General features: G+C 40.7%; 1 protein-coding gene across 2 annotated transcripts in view; it reads right to left on the bottom strand.

Annotated features, from left to right (window-relative positions):
• Positions 1–20459, bottom strand: part of LOC115259572 (putative uncharacterized protein DDB_G0286901) — a 156128-nt gene that overhangs the window by 16794 nt on the left and 118875 nt on the right. The window lies entirely within an intron of this gene.

Genomic DNA, 20459 nt, shown 5'->3' on the forward strand with positions numbered 1-20459 from the left:
AATCTGAAACATTGATCTCATTGCCGTTTTTTTCCCGTTGTTGACTGAGTGGGTTTATCGGTTTATGGGTGCATTGAAGGAAAGATGAAACATGCACCATGAATTGGAAGCTGATATTCATCATATCATCGATAATTCCTAAAACACCATCTAGCAACTATGTATGTAAGCCCATTATTGGGAACTGTCTTTCCCAGAATTTAACGGTTAGATACCGTCAAAGTTAAATACCCCATTGTGGGTGCGTTAAACAGGAAACACTATCTCAACCAAAAAAACAATGCCACGCAAAATGCAAATCATTCTGCTTGTCCGAAAATGGGTGCTATTCGGCCCTCATTGTGTTCCGGTTAGAGAGCCCCAAAATTCACACACAATTTTCCACAATTTAGATGCTCTTTATCCGCGATAGTCATCTGTTTGGGCCGAACCGGTCGCAGTCGGTGTGTGTGCTCCAAATATTGCAGTGTACTGGTGCACAAACAAACGCTGCTTCACCCCGAACGGGAGATAATAATGGCAGGATGATGAATTCAGTTGAACACCTATTAAACGGAAATTCGTGGAAATTTGCACGACGATAATGTAATTTCGCAATATCTAGTGTAAATATAAGAAAGTTTGAGCTACTGTGATGCTTTATTCGAATTTTCAGAAAATAATTTACTTGATTGCTGTATTGTTTGCAGTTTCCATACTGCAACCAACGTGTAATTTTACAATCCGACGTAGAAACGTCTTGAACGTATTGGAAGCCATACAGAAAGAAAATCTGATTCCTCACCTTACGTAAATATTAGAACGTTTAGGCGTAGTTATTCGTCCCTGCTCGGGTATCTCGGGAGGGCTAACACTCTCGACCATTTAGATGCTAATTAAACCATTCATTACGCGAACGTCAATTTATTTCAATTTCTCCCTGTTTGTGACTAACCCATAAATAAAACCGACCACACGGTTTTGTTCCCTTATCCTCAGGTACTTGGCCTAGCCTCGTCTAGCGATCTATTATACAGAAGGGCATTCGGGGACGTTTGTATGAGCAAAGTGGTTCCCGTATAGGTTGTACATCCGAAAAAAATATACACAACAAATGGTAATATTATTTCTAAGGCGATGTTCTTGACTGGACATCCCAACAAACTTTTTGAACTTTTGATGGTCAATTAGTCTTTTAGAGGTTTTCAAAACCGTCATAAAACCTAATCACTTCCATTTTGGTTTTATGATGATTCTAAGAACCTTACCTTACCTTACCGATCAGGCTAAGGCCTGGGTGGCCTCTGCTGTACATAGTAGCCGTCTCTATTCCACTCGATCTATGGCTGTACGTCTCCAGTTCCGCACTCTGCGTAGGGTCCGCAGATCGTCCTCCACTTGGTCGACCCACATAGCTCGCTGCGCTCCACGTCTTCTTGTACCTGTCGGATGACTCTCGAGAACCATTTTAGTCGGGTTGCTATCCGACATCCTGATGACGTGACCCGCCCACCGTAGCCTGCCGATTTTCGCGGTATGGACGATGGTTGGTTCTCTCAGCAGCTGATGCAGCTCGTGGTTCATTCGCCTTCTCCAAGTCCCGTCTTCCATCTGTACTCCGCCGTAGATGGTACGCAACACCTTCCGTTCGAAAACTCCAAGGACGCGTTGGTCCTCTGCACGTAGGGTCCATGTTTCGTGCCCATAGAAGACGACCGGTCTAATCAGCGTTTTGTAGATAGATGTAGACTTCGTGTTACGGCGAACTTTATTCGATCGTAGAGTTCTGCGGAGTCCAAAGTAAGCACGATTTCCTGCCACAATGCGCCTCTGAATTTCTCTGCTGGTGTCGTTGTCGGCGGTCACCAGTGAGTCCAAGCATACGAATTCTTAAACCGCATCGATTTCATCACTGTCGATATAAATTCGGGGTTTGGTATTTTGAATGCTGCCTACAAAGTGCTATCTCAGATCATCTTCCGTCGTCTGTCACCTAAAACAAATGAGTTCATGGGAAGTTATCAAGCCGGCTTCATCGACGGCCGGTCGATAACGGACCAGATTTTTACCGTATGGCAAATCCTCCAGAAATGCCGTGAATACCAGGTCAAAGTCCAAATAAAGTCGTGGCAGTCGGTCTCGAACTGGGTACCACTTCTAGTACTACATTTGGTCCCCGGTACCCAAGTTTGACGTTTGGCTGCCTACCTCTTTTTAACTAACTTTGTGACTTTTAATGACAGTACTCCACGGATGATGTAGTAGCTTATGACAACAAATTGATGAGTCAATCAAAATAGATTATTTATTTCGGAGAAAAGTAAATAGACCTGCATGCAGTCAGCTCCACATTATCAGGCTTCGAAGGCTACCACCGTGAAATTCCTAGAAAATGCGAGAAAACCTTCAGCTTGATCCTCATAGAAGCACAATATACGATGAGCTCTGGTTTGCGTTTCGATCTTAATCGATTCGTATCTCGGTTCGTACAAATTCTTCCTGACTTTCGATTCCCCACAACGGGTACTATGGTAATTGGTCAGTCGAGCTAAAACTGGTCGGCTTCCGGCGGAGTTAGGGAACAGCTTCAGTATGAAGGACCTGGTCGGCAGTGGAATCTTGTGGGCCATTCTGAAGCACCGTCGAACGATGGAAAAGTGGTTGAACCGCAAGTATGGTAGTCCGCAGTACAAACTGAAAATCTTCACCTCGAAGACCCATCTGCACATTTGTACATCATGCGAAAGTGCCCACGAAGTGGGAGTGCTCTGTCCGATCTGCTACAAGAAAGTTGGCGAAGAAACGGAAGATGTCCAGATGAGGATTTAAGCCGCTCGAGAAAAAAGTTGTAGTTCTGTACGATCGGGAAGGTGTGAAAAACCAAAGAGTTTCGGCAGTGATGGAGAAGACCCGGTCGGTAGGGTTCAGTAAGAATCTGCTGCAGGGAACCATATAACGTCCGGCATGTACGACGGAAATATAACCGGTACCGGAGAAATTGAGTTTATCAATTTATTGGTTTTGGAATAAAATAAATCATACAAATTACATAATCTATGTTATTCAAAGTATGAAGTAGAATATCATCTTCTAAAACAAACTGACTCTGCTACAACCCTCGCCTGGGCGTGTCTGCAGATGCGTCCAATGTGGGCATTGCACACCGATTTCCCGACAGAAAATCTAACTGTTTTCCGGATCTTAACACCCGCTGGATTTCTATTAAAGGGTAGGTTTTAGGGTATCAATTTCGGTTCCTAAAATAAAATAAATGTGAAACTGTTTGAAGAAAACTATTAATCAATAGTCCTGTTCAACGACGTAGGTTGAACTTGCTCGAAGTTGCTGCATCCTACTCTTACCCATTTGTCAACAAACGGGAAAGAGCGGGATGGAGCAAGTTCGAGCAAGTTCAACCTACGTCGTTGAACAGGACTAATCAATACGTTACCCATCAGAGTCTAAAGATTTTTTCCTGTTTTCATTTATATAAACAATAGTTTGTTACTCATAGCAACATTAGCGGAGTACTAGATTTTCCATTTGTAGAAAGGTGCAAGGTATTATTATACGAAGGTATAATAATTTTTAGGTCTAGTACTTCATGAACCCCGAAATTTCACACCAATGTATGGGACATGAACGACTTAATTTGGACTTTGTACCAGGTCCCAACGCATCACCTGTTCATCGACTTCAAAGCGGCATACGACAGTAACAACCACGCAGAGTTATGGAGAATCATGGGCGAAAACGGCTTTCCTGGGAAGCTGACTAGACTGATTAAAGCAACGATGGACGGTGTGCAAAACTACGTAAGGGTTTCGGGTGGACTATCCAGGTCATTCGAATCTCGCCGGGGACTACGACAAGGTGATGGGCTCTCATGCCTACTTTTCAACATCGCTCTGAAAGGTGTGATGCGATGAGCCGGGCTCAACAGCCGGGGAACGATTTTCACAAAATCCGGTCAATTTGTGTGCTTTGCGGACGACATGGACATATTGCAAGAACATGTGGAACGGTGGCAGAGCTGTACACCCGTGTGAAACGCGAAGCAGCAGGTCGGACTGGTGGTGAATGCCTAAAAAACAAAGTACATGCTGGTAGGCGGCACCGAACACGACCGGATCCGTCTGGGTAGTAGTGTTACGATAGACGGGGATACTTTTGAGGTGGTGGAGGAATTCGTCTACCTCGGATCCTTACTGACGGCTGACAACAACGTGAGCCGTGAAATTCGGAGGTGCATCATCAGCGGAAGTCGGGCCTACTACGGGCTCCAGAAGAAACTGCGGTCGAAAAAGATTCACCCACGTACCAAATGTACCATGTACAAAACGCTAAGAAGACCGGTGGTTCTCTACGGACACGAGACATGGACGATGCTCGAGGAGGACCTGCAAGCACTCGGAGCTTTCAAGCGACGCGTGCTAAGGACGATCTTCGGCGGTGTGCAGGAGAACGATGTGTAGCGGAGAAGGATGAACCACGAGCTCGCTGCACTTTACGGCGAACCCAGTATCCAGAAAGAGGCTAAAGCCGGAAGGATACGGTGGGCAGGGCATGTTGCAAGATTGCCGGACAACAACCCTGCAAAGTTGGTGTTTGCTAACCATCCGGTTGGTACAAGATGACGTGGAGCGCAGAGAGCACGATGGCCGGACCAGGTGGAGCGTGATCTGGCGAGTGTTGGGCGTGACCGACGTTGGAGAGCTGCAGCTGCAAATCGAGTATTATGGCGGCAAATTGTTGATTCAGTATTATCATCAATTTGATGTTAACTAAATAAATGAAACGTTCGCTCATTAGGCTGTCTCGATCTATCTGATTGTTGCCAGTCATCTTGCGCTGACAGATCGAATGGGAGGTTCAGCTTTGGTTGCACAGCCAACGGAGGCCATGGATCAGTGTTCCCAGCAGCATAACCCCCGAAAACGCCTCTGAAGCCCCTTCCCTCCTGAGACTCCCTTGGAAACCCTCTGAAGTTTCGCATGACCCCCTTTAAATCTCCTAGTCACTCTCCCTTCTTAAACTTCTTTGCAACGTTGTACTTCAGTACTCCACTTATGTAGGTAATAAACTGAATCCGTTAAGGTGATCATTTTATTTAGGCAGTCCCGACTCATTACCTAAATAGCGGTTTGGGTGTTATGACCACAATGCTTTATTTACTTCGCTTTTCTTCTTACTACACTACTAGTTACACTGAACTTTTAGTTTACTTTTTGGATCACGGAACAATTTCAATCACGCGGCGGATAAAACAACACCGACTTTTTTGACGGACGGGTTGCACGTTCCAGAAACACGCGGAAGCTTCTAGGCGCATGTGGAACCATCGTGATGCGCGTGCTACCGTCTCGACTGCTGTTACGCGATGAACCCGTGGATGAACCAAATGATGAGTACCACAATGACGATGACGCTGATTGTGGGGCACTCACTGGATGGAAGCACTCTCGCTCGGTGTCTGAACTCAATGAGAGTATATTACAGGTGGGGAAGAAGAAGAGATGGCTATGTATTAGTAAGGAAAGAAAAATGTAAACACAAATAGTGACGTCACTATTTGACACGCGTTCTTATGGGAGCTCGCTTTGATTGTAGCAGTGACATGTTTTACACCAGACACGGATCTCACGTACACGAAGTATCTTCTTCCCCATCTCTATTAGACTCTCATTAGTCTGAACTCTACTTATCGGTGAGTAGTAGGCGTGGGTCGAAATCAGGACTGCATTCGGGTGAGTGCGTCTCGCGGTTGAGTGTTTTTTTACTTATTCGTTTTTTTAGAAGACTTGGGCGCCACATGGGCATTTTACAGTGATTTAACATTTTTCAATTTATTACTGCTTTAATACTATGTTAGTTTGAGAAGCCGAAGTACTCGCGGCTGTTTCGAGTTAAGGGGAAACAATGGGAAGGAGGGATTTATGGGTTTTATAATATATTATTTGCTAACTTATACTAAAAACATTGATGGGACAAAATGTCCAGATCTGCAACGGAACCAAATAGAAAGGACTTTATCGGTAGACAACGACAAGAAGAGGAAATGAAAGGGTAACGACGACAGACAAGGACGAACAACAAAAATAAATGGCGTACAACGAAAACAAGGAACGGCCTACATCAAACTCTGTGTTAGGTGTTGATAGCGTTACTTTTGTCATTCTACACGAATAAACTGGAAAACTCAAAATTAGGTACCTTTAGTCCCCAAATGTTCGCGCTTTTGATTTTTTTTACAGCATGTTGAAAAAAATATGCTTTTTCACATGGCAGCAAACGGAAAAAAAAACCCCACGAAACCCCGAAATTGGGTGAAAAGAACTCACTTTTGAAGAAATCTTTGAACAAATTTCTGATAGAATCCCGCTAGGAATATAAGGTGACGTTGGGTATTATCGGCAGATTTGTTCTCTTTGTCATGGGTGGTTTTTGTCGGCCAAATTGCCTAGAACTTGATCATACAATTTAGCTGGGTTGGGAAGGATTTGAGACACATTCTGAGGATAACAGGTTTAAAAAAAAAACCCTCGATGACGAAGAGAACAAAACAGCCGAAAATCCATAAGTTCCCCTATGAAGGAATTTCTGAAAAAATCTCGATCTTACAGAGTAATTCCAAAAGAATAATATCCTAGCCAGTTGAAAACGCGAAGCGTTTCTAATGAAACTAATGAAAAGTCATGTTTATGATCAGCCTCATATGGAGTAAGAACCACTGTGGTGTGGTTCAAAGTGGCCATCTGACCGCACCATCGACCGATGCAGTTCAGAGTCGCAATGGTACACTTTGTGAACTACTGACGATTGGACGGTTTCCCGTGCGTGAATGACACCCATCGCCTCCGAACGAAGTGGTTACCGACAACCAGCATCGCAGCAGTAGGTCGGTAGTTGGTTTGATGCGAATGTAATAGGCTACTTGTGATGCCATACCCGGGTAGAGGAAAAGAGCTCAATAATAGCAAATTTTGCTATTGAGATCAAAATGTGATATTAGTTTGATTGATATAAGAGATAAAAGATCAAAAAATAATATCTTAAATTTACTCCTGGAACATCATTATCAGATCATATTTAGATCTTGTAAGATCTAACCAATAGCAGCAAGCTATTCGTTTGATCTTCAAATATCAAATTTTGATATTGTTCAGATGTTCCAGGAACATTTTTCGGATATTATTTTCAGATCTTTTATCTCTTATATCAATCAAACCAATATCACGTTTTGATCGTCAGTACTTAACCTCTACCCGGGTAAAGCGAGAGAATTACACATGGTGTGGTCATAACTGTGTGTTTTATTGGATGTGGTTAGGTGGAGTGTTTAAATCAGAGAATTAGTCGGTGGGGTGTAGTTGAGAGATATGGTTGCAAAGTTGATTTTTAATTGAATAATAATTTAATTGTTATGACCGTCATTGTATCTGACGTCAATAGCTCCTACTTGATTAGGACATGTTTGGAGTATCCGATGATAAAAGCTGTCTATTTTAGTTTAGACAGTTTTTCCGCATTTTCATTAGGTGAGAGTTTTCTATGTCATTTAGCAGTATTTATAATCGTATATAGTGTGGCAGGGTCGAAACACTTTTCGTCAAAAGATGCCAATTAGGGGCTGTCCATAAACCACGTGGTCATGAGGGGAGGGGGGGGGGTTCGGTTAATGACCATTTTGTATGGACAAATAAAAAAAAAATGTATGGACAAATGACCACGCGGGGAGGGGGGGGGGGGTTTTGAATAGTCCCAAAAAAATGACCACGTGGTTTATGGACAGCCCCTTAACGACCATAACCAATACAGAAAGTTCCAATTCCTCATAAAGTTTTGCTTAAAGGCTAAGACTAATAAACTTCGTTTATTTCAACCGTCAGTTTCCCATAAACTCATCAATTCATTCCCTTCACTTAGGGCTTTAAATTTCCACTTCCGGAAAACCTCGAGCTTCGTGGAAATCTTCAGCCTGATTAACAGGGAAAAATCCCAAAAAAGCTCGAACCCACATACCTACTTATGTATATGTACCCCCACACTGAAATTCCCTCTCAAAATGTATTATGCAGCAGATATTGTCCTTTTGAGCTTGGCATCGACCCCCGGCAGCCAGCAGCAGTACAGCACGGATGGATCGGGCGGACGGTCGCGAGGGGAACCACACGGATTCATACATGAGCGCTCCGCAGCTATGAGCTGCTGCTCTGCTGGATGCCTTCGCTTTTTTGTTCTCACAACCATCCAGCGAACCAACCGACCAACCGACGACGCAACGAACGACGACGACGAGACGAGGCCAGTTCAGCGGATATAATGCATTAATAAACCGAACGGAGTTGGTACCCTACATTTCGGCAAGGGGTGGGGGTTGGGTACTAGGATGATTCCGGGAAGGGATGTGCTGTGATCTCATACTTTTCGCAACATGTTGGCAGCGACTGCTGCATGTGCCGATACTTGCACAGAACAGGATGTGCGAATAAAAGAAGCCGTAATGTTTGGAAAGATGTTTAGAACAACCAAAGGAGCAAGATTCTGTGAGGACTCTCCACAGAATCCTGGAAGGATTCTCCACAGAATCCTGGAAGGATTCTCCACAGAATCCTGGAAGGATTCTCCACAGAATCCTGGAAGGATTCTCCACAGAATCCTGGAAGGATTCTCCACAGAATCCTGGAAGGATTCTCCACAGAATCCTGGAAGTATTCTCCACAGAATCCTGGAAGTATTCTCCACAGAATCCTGGAAGGATTCTCCACAGAATCCTGGAAGGATTTTCCACAGAATCCTGGAAGGATTCTCCACAGAATCCTGGAAGGATTCTCCACAGAATCCTGGAAGGATTCTCCACAGAATCCTGGAAGGATTCTCCACAGAATCCTGGAAGGATTCTCCACAGAATCCTGGAAGGATTCTCCACAGAATCCTGGAAGGATTCTCCACAGAATCCTGGAAGGATTCTCCACAGAATCCTGGAAGGATTCTCCACAGAATCCTGGAAGGATTCTCCACAGAATCCTGGAAGGATTCTCCACAGAATCCTGGAAGGATTCTCCACAGAATCCTGGAAGGATTCTCCACAGAATCCTGGAAGGATTCTCCACAGAATCCTGGAAGGATTCTCCACAGAATCCTGGAAGGATTCTCCACAGAATCCTGGAAGGATTCTCCACAGAATCCTGGAAGGATTCTCCACAGAATCCTGGAAGGATTCTCCACAGAATCCTGGAAGGATTCTCCACAGAATCCTGGAAGAATTCTCCACAGAATCCTGGAAGGATTCTCCACAGAATCCTGGAAGGATTCTCCACAGAATCCTGGAAGGATTCTCCACAGAATCCTGGAAGGATTCTCCACAGAATCCTGGAAGGATTCTCCACAGAATCCTGGAAGGATTCTCCACAGAATCCTGGAAGGATTCTCCACAGAATCCTGGAAGGATTCTCCACAGAATCCTGGAAGGATTCTCCACAGAATCCTGGAAGGATTCTCCACAGAATCCTGGAAGGATTCTCCACAGAATCCTGGAAGGATTCTCCACAGAATCCTGGAAGGATTCTCCACAGAATCCTGGAAGGATTCTCCACAGAATCCTGGAAGGATTCTCCACAGAATCCTGGAAGGATTTTCCACAGAATCCTGGAAGGATTGTCCACAGAATCCTGGAAGGATTCTCCACAGAATCCTGGAAGGATTGTCCACAGAATCCTGGAAGGATTGTCCACAGAATCCTGGAAGGATTGTCCACAGAATGCTGGAAGGATTGTCCACAGAAACCTGGAAGGATTCTCCACAGTATCCTATAAGGATTCTCCATAGAATCCTGTGAGGATTGTCCATAGAATCCTGTAAGGATTCTCCACACTCTGGGTGACGATAAACTAGTTATTATTGCTGCAATAGATTTTTGTGAGTCTATAATTATGAACGATGGTGAATTCCAGAAATCCAAAAAAAAAAACATTTAAATTTCATCACCCCTGTCTGTACTGTACAGCAAAGCAGCACTCCAATGTTTCCAGGATAAGAAAAACATTCCACATGCAACCTTTCCCAACCTTAGTGTGAACAGATAATTACGTTGTTAGCATGTATCCTTTTTCCGGCCCGGCAATACACCAAACGATAGTTTTCATCTCAACCGGATTCTTCGAAGAAGTATCTCCAGTACTTCGCCCGTCCCGACAACGACGATGATGACGACCTTTTGTACACACGTCCGTCGTTCGATGTTGCTACTAGGTATCTGTACTTCTACACACTCTCTTCTGATTATTATTTGCGCACTACCAAGCGGAAGATGATGATGATGCAGCAGCAGCAGCAAGAGCTTTTCCAGTTTTATGAATTGGTGAATGATGAATAGAACGGGGAGAGTTTGCGGGTCTAAGTACGTAGGACTAGGAAAGGGCAAATCCAGACTTAGTCGCAGCTGGCAGGTGTATGATTACTGTTGCCTTTGGCGTATTTCTTCTTGTGTGGCAATTCGGTGCTTGTAGTCTCACGTGGTACGGTGGTGTTAGGATGCGGCAAATCTGTAAGGCGTTCCGCCTGTTCCAGTGGCGAACTATGGACCTCCACTACTGATGCTGGGTTACGGACTACGACGGAGGATGAACGGAGGCGTTCGTTCGGGCTCTGCTGAATGTGATACCGTAAAGGCAAGTAAGGTGAGATTAGCCGGGCAAGCTAGAATGGATCTTTTTGATGTATAAAATATGTACACTGCACACGATAGCTCAGTTCAGCTCTCGCCTTCCGGATTGGACGTGTGTGTTCTCCATACGGTGCGGTGGTGTGTAGACTGTTGCCTACCTTGCCTAGTCTTTACAGGAGGCGTTCATCCAGAGAACAAGAAGAGGCGAGGTGTACTTAGAAAAGATTCAAATCTCGGTGCTGCTGTTGCAGTCATTAGACACTGTACTGAAGCAGATTCAGATGAGCCGGTTGACTGGTCGGTATCCTACCCACCTAGCACAGGAAGCTGAATGTGGGAAAAGTTTACGGTGTTCTAAAAATATCTGCATGTAATAAACGGTGTTCAAGTTGCTGATTATGCTTTGAAGGAAGGTGGCACAATGGCAGCTTTATGGTACGAAGTTGAAGTTGGTAGTTTTTTTTTACGATAAATAACATTATATTTGAAAGAAATAATCTCGGTAACAAGACTTCAGAGTTGTTATTCAGAACAATTTCAAGATTTCTTATGATTATCACTGTGTGACTACACAATTTTAGTGACGCTGTAATTTGGAACGGAAAAAGAGGAAATACTAAAGCCTGTATCCGCAATAATCGGGACATAGAAGTACGGCAGTAACTCTGTACTTAATCAATAAAAATTATCCAAAAATTAACTGAGAACTCTTTGATGTATGTTTATTATTTGTGCAAAATTTCATAAAAATCGATGCATTACTTTTAACTGTGGATGAGACACAAACAGACGTTGTTTTTAGGATTTTGTACAATCATCACCCATTTTCATTCGCATACTAGATGGTTCTTTTCCGCTACAATTCAAAGTTCTGTGAGGATAATTATGAAATTTCGTAAGCAGTTATGAATCTTATAGAGACACCTTCTTGCAAAATTTCATCAATTTTTATCATTTGGATTGAAAGTTACTGGTGTTGATAGGGGATAGTGTTAGTGAAAATGTTTCATGTTTTTCATGTGCGATGTTTGCCCATTCATAACTTTTGAATGTCTCTGCCAATTTTCATGAAATTTTCACAGAAGGTAGTTGATTATGTGTATATTATGCTTGCAAAATTTGATGATTATTGGTGTAGTACTTTCAACAATACAATCGATACAATAAGGGGTACTCACTAAATGTTGTCTGAGGGGCTAAAATCAGGGTCAGCCTCAATATATGTTTCGACTATAAAATTGTTGATAGTGCATCGATTTTTTTGAAATTTTGCCTATGCAAGTAAAGTAGATTGAGGGGTTTGTGTTCGAAATTTCAGCCATATCCTTTATCAAATTCAAAAGTTACAGCGCTGATAAGCTAAACCAGGGGCTGTACAAAATTCAATTGCTCGCGTTCTACTGTTTCATTGCTACAACACAAGGTATTTCACCGATTCACATGAAATTTTGCAGGTGAAATGAACGCATCTTAAGATATTATCAGGCAAAATTTGAGCCATTTTAATGTTTCTATTGCAGAGTTACAGCCATATTTCTGTGTCCCGATTATTGCGGATACAGGCTTTAGAAGGAACATAAAAAAGCAATGTTAAATAAAAGAAAACATACTAAGAATTGATTGAAATTATTAAATTATATCAGTAGTGGTGCTCAAATCACGTTCTATTGCCCAAATAGTCCCAAACCCTTCCTTCTTCACACTACCTCTACCTCCAAAAAAAAAAAATAATCTAAAAACGGGCTTAGCTTGACAAAAAATAACAACATCTTCATAAAGTTTATGGCTTCTGAATGCGCCATCAACTGGATTGTGAAACCCCATATCCTATCCATACTGCGTTTACCGCGTGTCGTTGGATCACACCTTGGGCATCCGAGAGCACATCAAGATTGATGATTTATTTATTTTTGCAACATCATTTTCCCTCACAACAACGCAAGGTTTGTCCGTTTCGCCCCCCAGGAGAAAACGGATATTCTTCCATCGAGTAACTTACTTTGGCTTTGATGTCGCGTCGTCAGTGCCGCCGCTTTTCCTCGCAGGCAGCCGGTCGGCACTGAACCAAGCTGGGTAGGTACCTTTGGGTGTAAAATACGAGTTCAAAAAATTATGCTTAAATAATTCCTTTACTTCGAGGAATGTTGAGAGCTGCTGGGCAAATACCGATACCATAGCAGTACCCGTCGTCAGTGTCACAATTACAGAAGTTCGTCAGACGAAGCTGGAGCTGGAGGAAGAACGTCAACCTTTGGCAGGGGGAATAATCATCCAGGTTGATTCGAGTTTGTATTCGAACTTTTCTTACTTCCTGTTTGCTACTTGATTCTAATTGAGCTGCTGGAAGATGCAACTTCTACTTTTTGTGCTGGATAACGTGATGAGCGATGTAGAGTGGATATGAATCGGGTTTGGATTTAATTGTTTTTAATCTCCTAGAAGATCAAAAGACGCTATACGCTAAAAATGGCAATATGTAATGAAGAAACGAAAATCAGTAACACCAAGATGATCCAAACTCCCCTGTCACTTGTTTCATTCACCAACATTGTTGATGTGAATCCAGATTCGATTATATCGTCGGTTTTCTACAATTGGGGCACAACTTTGGAAAATATCTCACATAACGCCGGTTCATAAAAAGGGCTCTCGTTAAGACGTAGAGAACTATCGGGGAATAGCTATCCAATTAGCGACGCCAAAACTGCTCGAGCGGATAGTATGCTCCCATCTAAGCGAACGAATTAACGACCAAATATCCGCGGCACAGCACGGGTTCCTTAAAGGAAAATCGGTAGTGACGAATCTGTGTGAGTTCAGTTCCATGGTCACGGACTTCATATCCAAAGGCTATCAAGTTGACTGCGTTTATACGGATATGAGTAAGGCTTTCGACGTCGTGAGTGCAGTAGCTGATTTCGGGATTAGTGGAAAATTATTTGAGTGGATCTTGTCATATCTGCAAAAAAGAGTACAGTTTGTCAAGGTGCTCAACATCACGTCCAGTTCGTTTAGCGTGAACTCTGGGGTTCCACAGAATAGCCACCTGGGCCCACTGCTGATCGCTATGTTTATGAACAAGTTGCCGTCATTTATGACAAAAGCGATTGTATTAATCTATGCAGACGACGTAAAAATATTTCTACCGGTGAAAGTTGCCACTGATTGTCTCTCACTTCAGCGCGATTTGCACAATTTTGAGAGATTCGTCGAAGAAAGCGGATTGAGCATCAACCCTAGTATATGTTCAATTGTTACATACTGCAGAAGACTTCAACCGGTAGCATTTAACTACCATTTGAATAACACGGTCTTGCAGCGCGTAGAAAATGTTCGGGATCTTGGTGTGACAATGGATCAGTGCTTGACATTCAATGATCACATCACCAGGGTTGTTAGAGAGGCGTTACAACTCTTCGCAGTCACTCGACGGTTTGGCAGAGACTTCACCGATCTTCATGTGACAATTTATGCCAATCTTGTTAGGACAAAACTTGATTTTGAGAGCGTGGTGTGGCGACCAGAATATGACATACGCGTCCAAAAGCTAGAAGGAGGGCAAAGAAAGTTTTTAAGGTATGCACAAAGAAACCTCGGATGGACCGCAGTAGAACTTCCTCGATACGAAGATCTTTGCTGTCTCGTTGACATTGGCGTAGCTAGGGGGGTTTCAGGGGTGCCTGGCACCCCCTAGAACAAATTTGGCACCCCCTAGAATTTTTCCTTGACAGTCACCCAAAATTAAAAACTAACTACAATAATTCTAATATTTATTAATGGCACATTTGATCAAAACCTAATCACACCCGGATTAACTTATATACCTGTTGTACGTTTTGGCGTAAAAACAATCAACAGACTTCTCCATGGATTCCTCCAGTAATACCTCTATCTATTCATACAGTGATTTCTCTAGGCTTCCTTTATGGATTTCTCCCGATATTTCCTTAATAAACTTCCCTTAGGATTCTCATGGAATTCCTCCAGGAGCTTATATTGGCCTTCCTCCGGGAATTGTGGCTAGGATTCCTCAAGTAAGGATTCCTGCTGCGATTCTTCTAGTAGTTTCCCTTAGAACTCCTTCAAAAAATCTCACTGGGGTACCTTCAGGTATTCTACTTGGGAAGTTTTTCCGGAAAATCTCCCATTGCTGGAATTCTTCAAGCAATTCTCATAACGACTCCTTCAGAAAATCCCAGAATCCTTCGAATAATACCTCCTGATATTTTTGCTGTGATTTCTTCAGAATCCTCCAGGAATTTTTATCCAAGATATTTTAGGATTCTTCAATATTTTTTTATGGGATTCCTCCAGTAACTCCTCTTGGATTTCCTCCAGGAATTTCAGCTGGATTTCTTAAGCTATTCCTGCTGTGATTCTTCCAGCAATTCCTCCTAGGACTCCTCCAGAAATTATTACTGTAATACCTCCCGGAATTCTTCTAGGGATTCATGTAAGAATTTCTCCAGGGAATCCTTCAAAAACTTGCTGGGATAATAATCCAGGGAAATCTTCTTATGAGCCTTGCCTTCGGTGTATCCTAAAAAAATTAATGCCTGGGTTTTCTACAAATATTTATCATTGTTTCAGCAATGCTTCCTAGGTCTCCTCCTGAAATTCTTACTATGATACCTGCAGGAATTCATCTAGGGATTTCTTCTGTCATTCTAATTGGGATTTTTCTAGGCAGATTTCCTAGGATACTTCCAGAAATGCCGTTGATTCTTCCAGGGATTTTTCTAAAGACTCATCCAGAAGTTCCTCTAGAGTTTTTATTCATGGATATCTCTAGGCCATTTCTTTGAGGGTTCATTCGGCAAAGTTGTTTTTTTTTTAATTTCTGCGGTTGTTTCATTGGAATTTAATCAGCAATTTCTTTGATTTTTTTTCTAGTATTTCAATGGCTATTCCTCTGAAATCATTTCAGCAATTTCTTTTTCAGAAATTTTGAAAATTTCTCAGACAATTTTATCGTGATTACTTTTGTAATTCTTCATGATTTAATTGCAGTTATATTCATTGCTTCAGAAAATGGCTTGAAATTCACGAAAACTTCCTGAAAAAATCCCTAGGAAACTGCTGGATAATTTTCTGATAAATTTACCCTAGAACTTTCAAAGTAGTTGCCAAAGAATTCATATAAGAATTTCCAGTGGAATTCATGAAGAAAATATTAAGGCTTTTTGAAGAAATTGGTCAAATCCAATATCAAAATAAAATGCCGAAATATATTCTATAAAATTTACTCAGACATTCACAAAACAATTTTGGAAGAAATTCTCAAAGAATTTACCGAAATCATCAAAGGATTTTCTGAATAAAACTTAGAAAGAATTCCAATTGCCATAGTATCACCATGACAGATTTTTTAAAGAATCGCCAAAGTTTTTTTTTTAATAAAATTCTCGAAGAAAATTTTTAAGAAATTTGCCGAATCAATTGTCAAAGGAATTATCGAAGAAGTTACCAAAGTAATAATCGAAGTTTCCAAAATTTCCAAAGGAATTGCTGATAAAATTCCCAAATAAATTTTCAATGCAAGTAACATCGGAATTGCCGAAGGTTATTCCAATCGGAATTGCTGCAGGAATTTCTTACATAATTACTGAAGAAATCTAGAAGAAATTGCCTGAAGAATTTTCATTAAAATTATAGAAGCGATTTATAAAATAATTTCCGTAGAAGTTTTCGAAGGAATTGGCGAAGGAATACTTAATAGCATAGATAATGAAAGTCCAAAAAATCCACGAAAATCCCAAAAAAAAAGTAGAATGACTTGCCGAAGCCATTTCCCAAAAAATTGTGACAAAGTTCCCAGGGTCATTGTCGAAAAATTGATTGATTTAGCTACATTATAGAGACTTTCAGCCCTTGGCTTGTAGAAAGAATTACAAAATAAAATAATTTCCAAAGAATTTCCTAAAGAGTAATTGTAGAAATTTAAAAAGCAAATATCAATAGAATTGCTGACATTAACAAAACAATGCTTGAAAGACATCTAAAAAAATTGGCGAAGCAACTTCTGAGAAAACATTTCAAAGGACTTTCCAATGAAGTAAAAAAGCCAAATAAACTCCTAATGGAATTGCCGAACAATTCGGTGAAAGGATGCGTGAAAGGTGTTCCAAACGTTTTACCAAATAAATTCCTAAAGAAATTTCCAAAGGGGATCCAAAGATATTACCGAAGATATTTGCCAAAGCCAAAAGAATTGCTGGGAGATTTGCAAAAGAAGACTTAATTGAAATAAATTGCAAAACAATTTCCAAATAAATTAAAAGGAATATTTCCGAAAGAATGTTTTGCCGAAAACACAAATTTCTTGTATTATACGTACAAACCAGAAACTCGATTATCCGAAATGTACGAAGCTGAAATTTTGTCTGATAACTACAATGTTGGTTTTACGTAAGTCTAATTTTGAGCTTTATACACGATTCCTTTCAACAGATATATTATCAATTCATTCGAAATCGGAATTTGGTGCGAGCACCAGAATCCCGAAGAGAAAAATCGAAGTTTGCTCGCACCAAATTTCGGGTTTCAACTGGATTGATTATATGTTCGTGAAGCTTCAGAACGGAACCCAGGATAATCGAGTCCAAATTTTGTTCTTAAGATTTCTCTGTAAAAGTATTTTCATGTCCATGTGGTAGTGTTCAACAAATGAAACAAAAACGCTGTCGCCATTAATGTTATGGTTAAACCAAAAATGCAAATATGTGTCTTGAATATATATAATTTTAAGTATTTATGACTCTTTCAATTGTTCTTGAAAACTATTTTAACAAAGAGGATGTCACGATGAATACAAGTTACATGCAAAGTTGTGAACATTTTATGGTTTCAGAGATTTACACTTGCTCTGAAAATGTATTCTTACGGACCTGATTATTTTCAATCCACTAAACAAAGGGGTTGTCTCGATGATTGTTAAGTTCAAACTGAAAATACAAATTATACGCAATCAGCAATTTTTCAACCTCATATGGCGGGGAAAGTGTTAAATCTGTACAACGGTTCAGATAAAAAAAAATGTTCTTTAAAATATAGCGCGTTTAAATTTGCGACTATTTTTTTCCGCGACGCAGTATATCATTGTTTCATGCATGAAATTGAGGGTGGTTCGATATTTCCTATTTCGAAAAAAAAAGCAAAACAACTTGCAAGTCACTGAAACTGGCACCCCAAGACACCACCTAGGAAAAAACCCTAGATACGCCAATGCTCGTTGACCTGGATATCATTAGTAGTAGACATAAGATCGCCGATATTGGGTTCTTCTGTAATATTCTAAGTGGACGAACAAAAAGTCCTTTCCTATACGACCGACTCAGCTTCAACAACAGTCCAGTGTCACTTTGCCGGAGAAGGGTATTCGATCCTCCATAGGGTGCTGCACGAAGTTCTCTCCTTCACTTTCACTCAAGATTACAGAAATTTTGTAAACAACAAGGCCAAGAAACGTCAGAATCCCATACAAAATCAAAACAGTGCAGTGCCCCATTGCGGTCGAGAAATTATACGCAGCATGAGCCTACTGTAAGATTCATGAATGAATTCAACGGACTACAAGATGTAATTTCTCTTAATATGACTACAGAAGTGATTCGAGATAGATTAAGATTATTTTTTAGAAATCAATGGACAATGTAAAGAAGAATGTTTTATGTAGTCTTTAAGAAGGATAACGGGCTTGCATCCTATAGTCCAAATACAAATACAAATACAACTCAAAATTTGTCAATTTTGAGATTTTGATAGAAAATGATGAAAAACTACATAAAGCCTGTATCTGCAATAATCGGGACACATAAGTACGTCAGTAGCTCTGTAATGAATCGGAAAATTGGCCAAATAATTGACTGAGAACTCTTTGGTGTATGTTTATTATTTGTGCCAAATTTCATAAAAATCGATGCATTACTTTCAACTGTGGATGAAAAACAAACGGACGTGGTTTTAAGCATTTTGTACAATCATGACCAGTTTTCATTCGCATAGTAGATAGTTCTTTTACGCTACAGTTTAAAGTTCTGTGATGATAATTATGAAATTTCGTTAGCAGTTATGATACTTATAGAGACACTTTCTTGCAAAATTTCATCAACTTTGAGAAATTGGTTTGAAAGCTACTGGTGTTGATGGGGGTGAGTGTTAGTGAAAATTTTTCGTGTTTTTCATGTGCGATTTTTGCCTATTCATAACTTTTGAATTTCTCTGCCAATTTTCATGAAATTTTCACAGAAGCTAGTTTATTATGTGTATATTATGCCTGCAAAATTTGATGATTATTGGTATAGTACTTTCAATAGTACAATCGAAACAATAGAGGGTGCTGACTAATTGCTGTCTGAGAGGCTAAAATCACGTTCAGCCCCAAAACATGTTTCGAATATAAAATTGTTGATAGTGCATCGATTTTTTTGAAATTTTGCCCATGCAACAAATGTAGATTGAGAGGTTTGTGTTCAAAATTTCAGCCATTTCCTTTGCCAAATTCAAAAGTTACAGCGCTGACAAGCAAAACTTGGGGCTGTACAAAATTCAATGGCGCACATTTTACTCTTTCGTTGCTACAACAAAAAGTACTGCACTGATTCACATGAAATTTTGTAGGTAAAATGAACACATCTCAAGATGTTATTAGTCAAAATTTGAGCAATTTTATTGTATCTATTGCAGAGTTACAGCTGTGTTTCTGTGTCCCGAATATTGCAGATACAGACTTTAGTACATACTGCAATAAAACTTCCACCTCACAAAGACCTGTACGGAATTCGTTGAAAAACGCAAGATTTTAACAATTTTACCAATCTTCTGCAATAAAGGCACTACTTAAAATCAGTCAACTTTTTTTTCGTGTGTGTGCATCTTTGTTAATTAAAAACTGAAGAATATAATTTCATGCGCGAATTTGTGTAAGATCGGTATGATGCTAAGCAATTTCTTCATTGAACAAATATACCGGATACTTTCCCGCAATCCATCTTCTGAAGTCAACTCCAAGAATTTGCGTCGGAAGAACGAGCCAATGGGAACATTTGCTGTTGGATAAGCGTAACAAGGAATAATCATTATTTTCTCCTAATTTGGTAAGCTCGTTTTATGCTTTTCTTCTTGAATGTATTACCCGTGGAGCTGAAAACCGAAATTTTCCATACACGAAAATCCATTTTTTTTTCTCTCCAAGCTGTGCGGTCCGAAGCTGGGTTCTACATATATAAATATATTTATTTTATTTAATGAATCGATTTAGTGAATGAAACCGTAATCCCACACTGAGAAAAATAACCACTCAGCATTTGAAATGTTTTAGCTATTTTAAGATGATGACTTTGTAACGAAGACAGAATTAGGCCTTGTCGATAAACTACGTAGACTCTTAGGAGGGGGAATTTTACATGGAAAGTTACACGATTTATTAAGGTGTTTTTGATAAATCAGGAAAGATTTTAAAGTGGATTCAGATATTTCCATTACATTTACTGTACTTATTTACATTAGTACCAGAAATAATATTGCAGAACTCTGCCAAAGCTGCAGCATTACACGTGAGTTTGGAACAGCTTTCATCACGATGGGCGATATGCAGAAGTGCATATCGGTTGATGGCTGAGCCAAGAAAGTATCAACCAACAGCTTGAGGATTAGGAGTCGAATCGTCAACATCAGCATAACGAACGTGCACTGGCCTCACTCCGGAAACACTGCCAATAATAACAGAGACACATTTTACACGCAGAGGGAAACAAATACGATCGTTGCCTAAGCCATGGAATTTCAGAGGGAGTCTATGTGAATTCTCGCAGGT

Source organism: Aedes albopictus, chromosome 1, assembly GCF_035046485.1.
Source record: "Aedes albopictus strain Foshan chromosome 1, AalbF5, whole genome shotgun sequence".
In the NCBI taxonomy this organism is placed as follows: domain Eukaryota; kingdom Metazoa; phylum Arthropoda; class Insecta; order Diptera; family Culicidae; genus Aedes; species Aedes albopictus.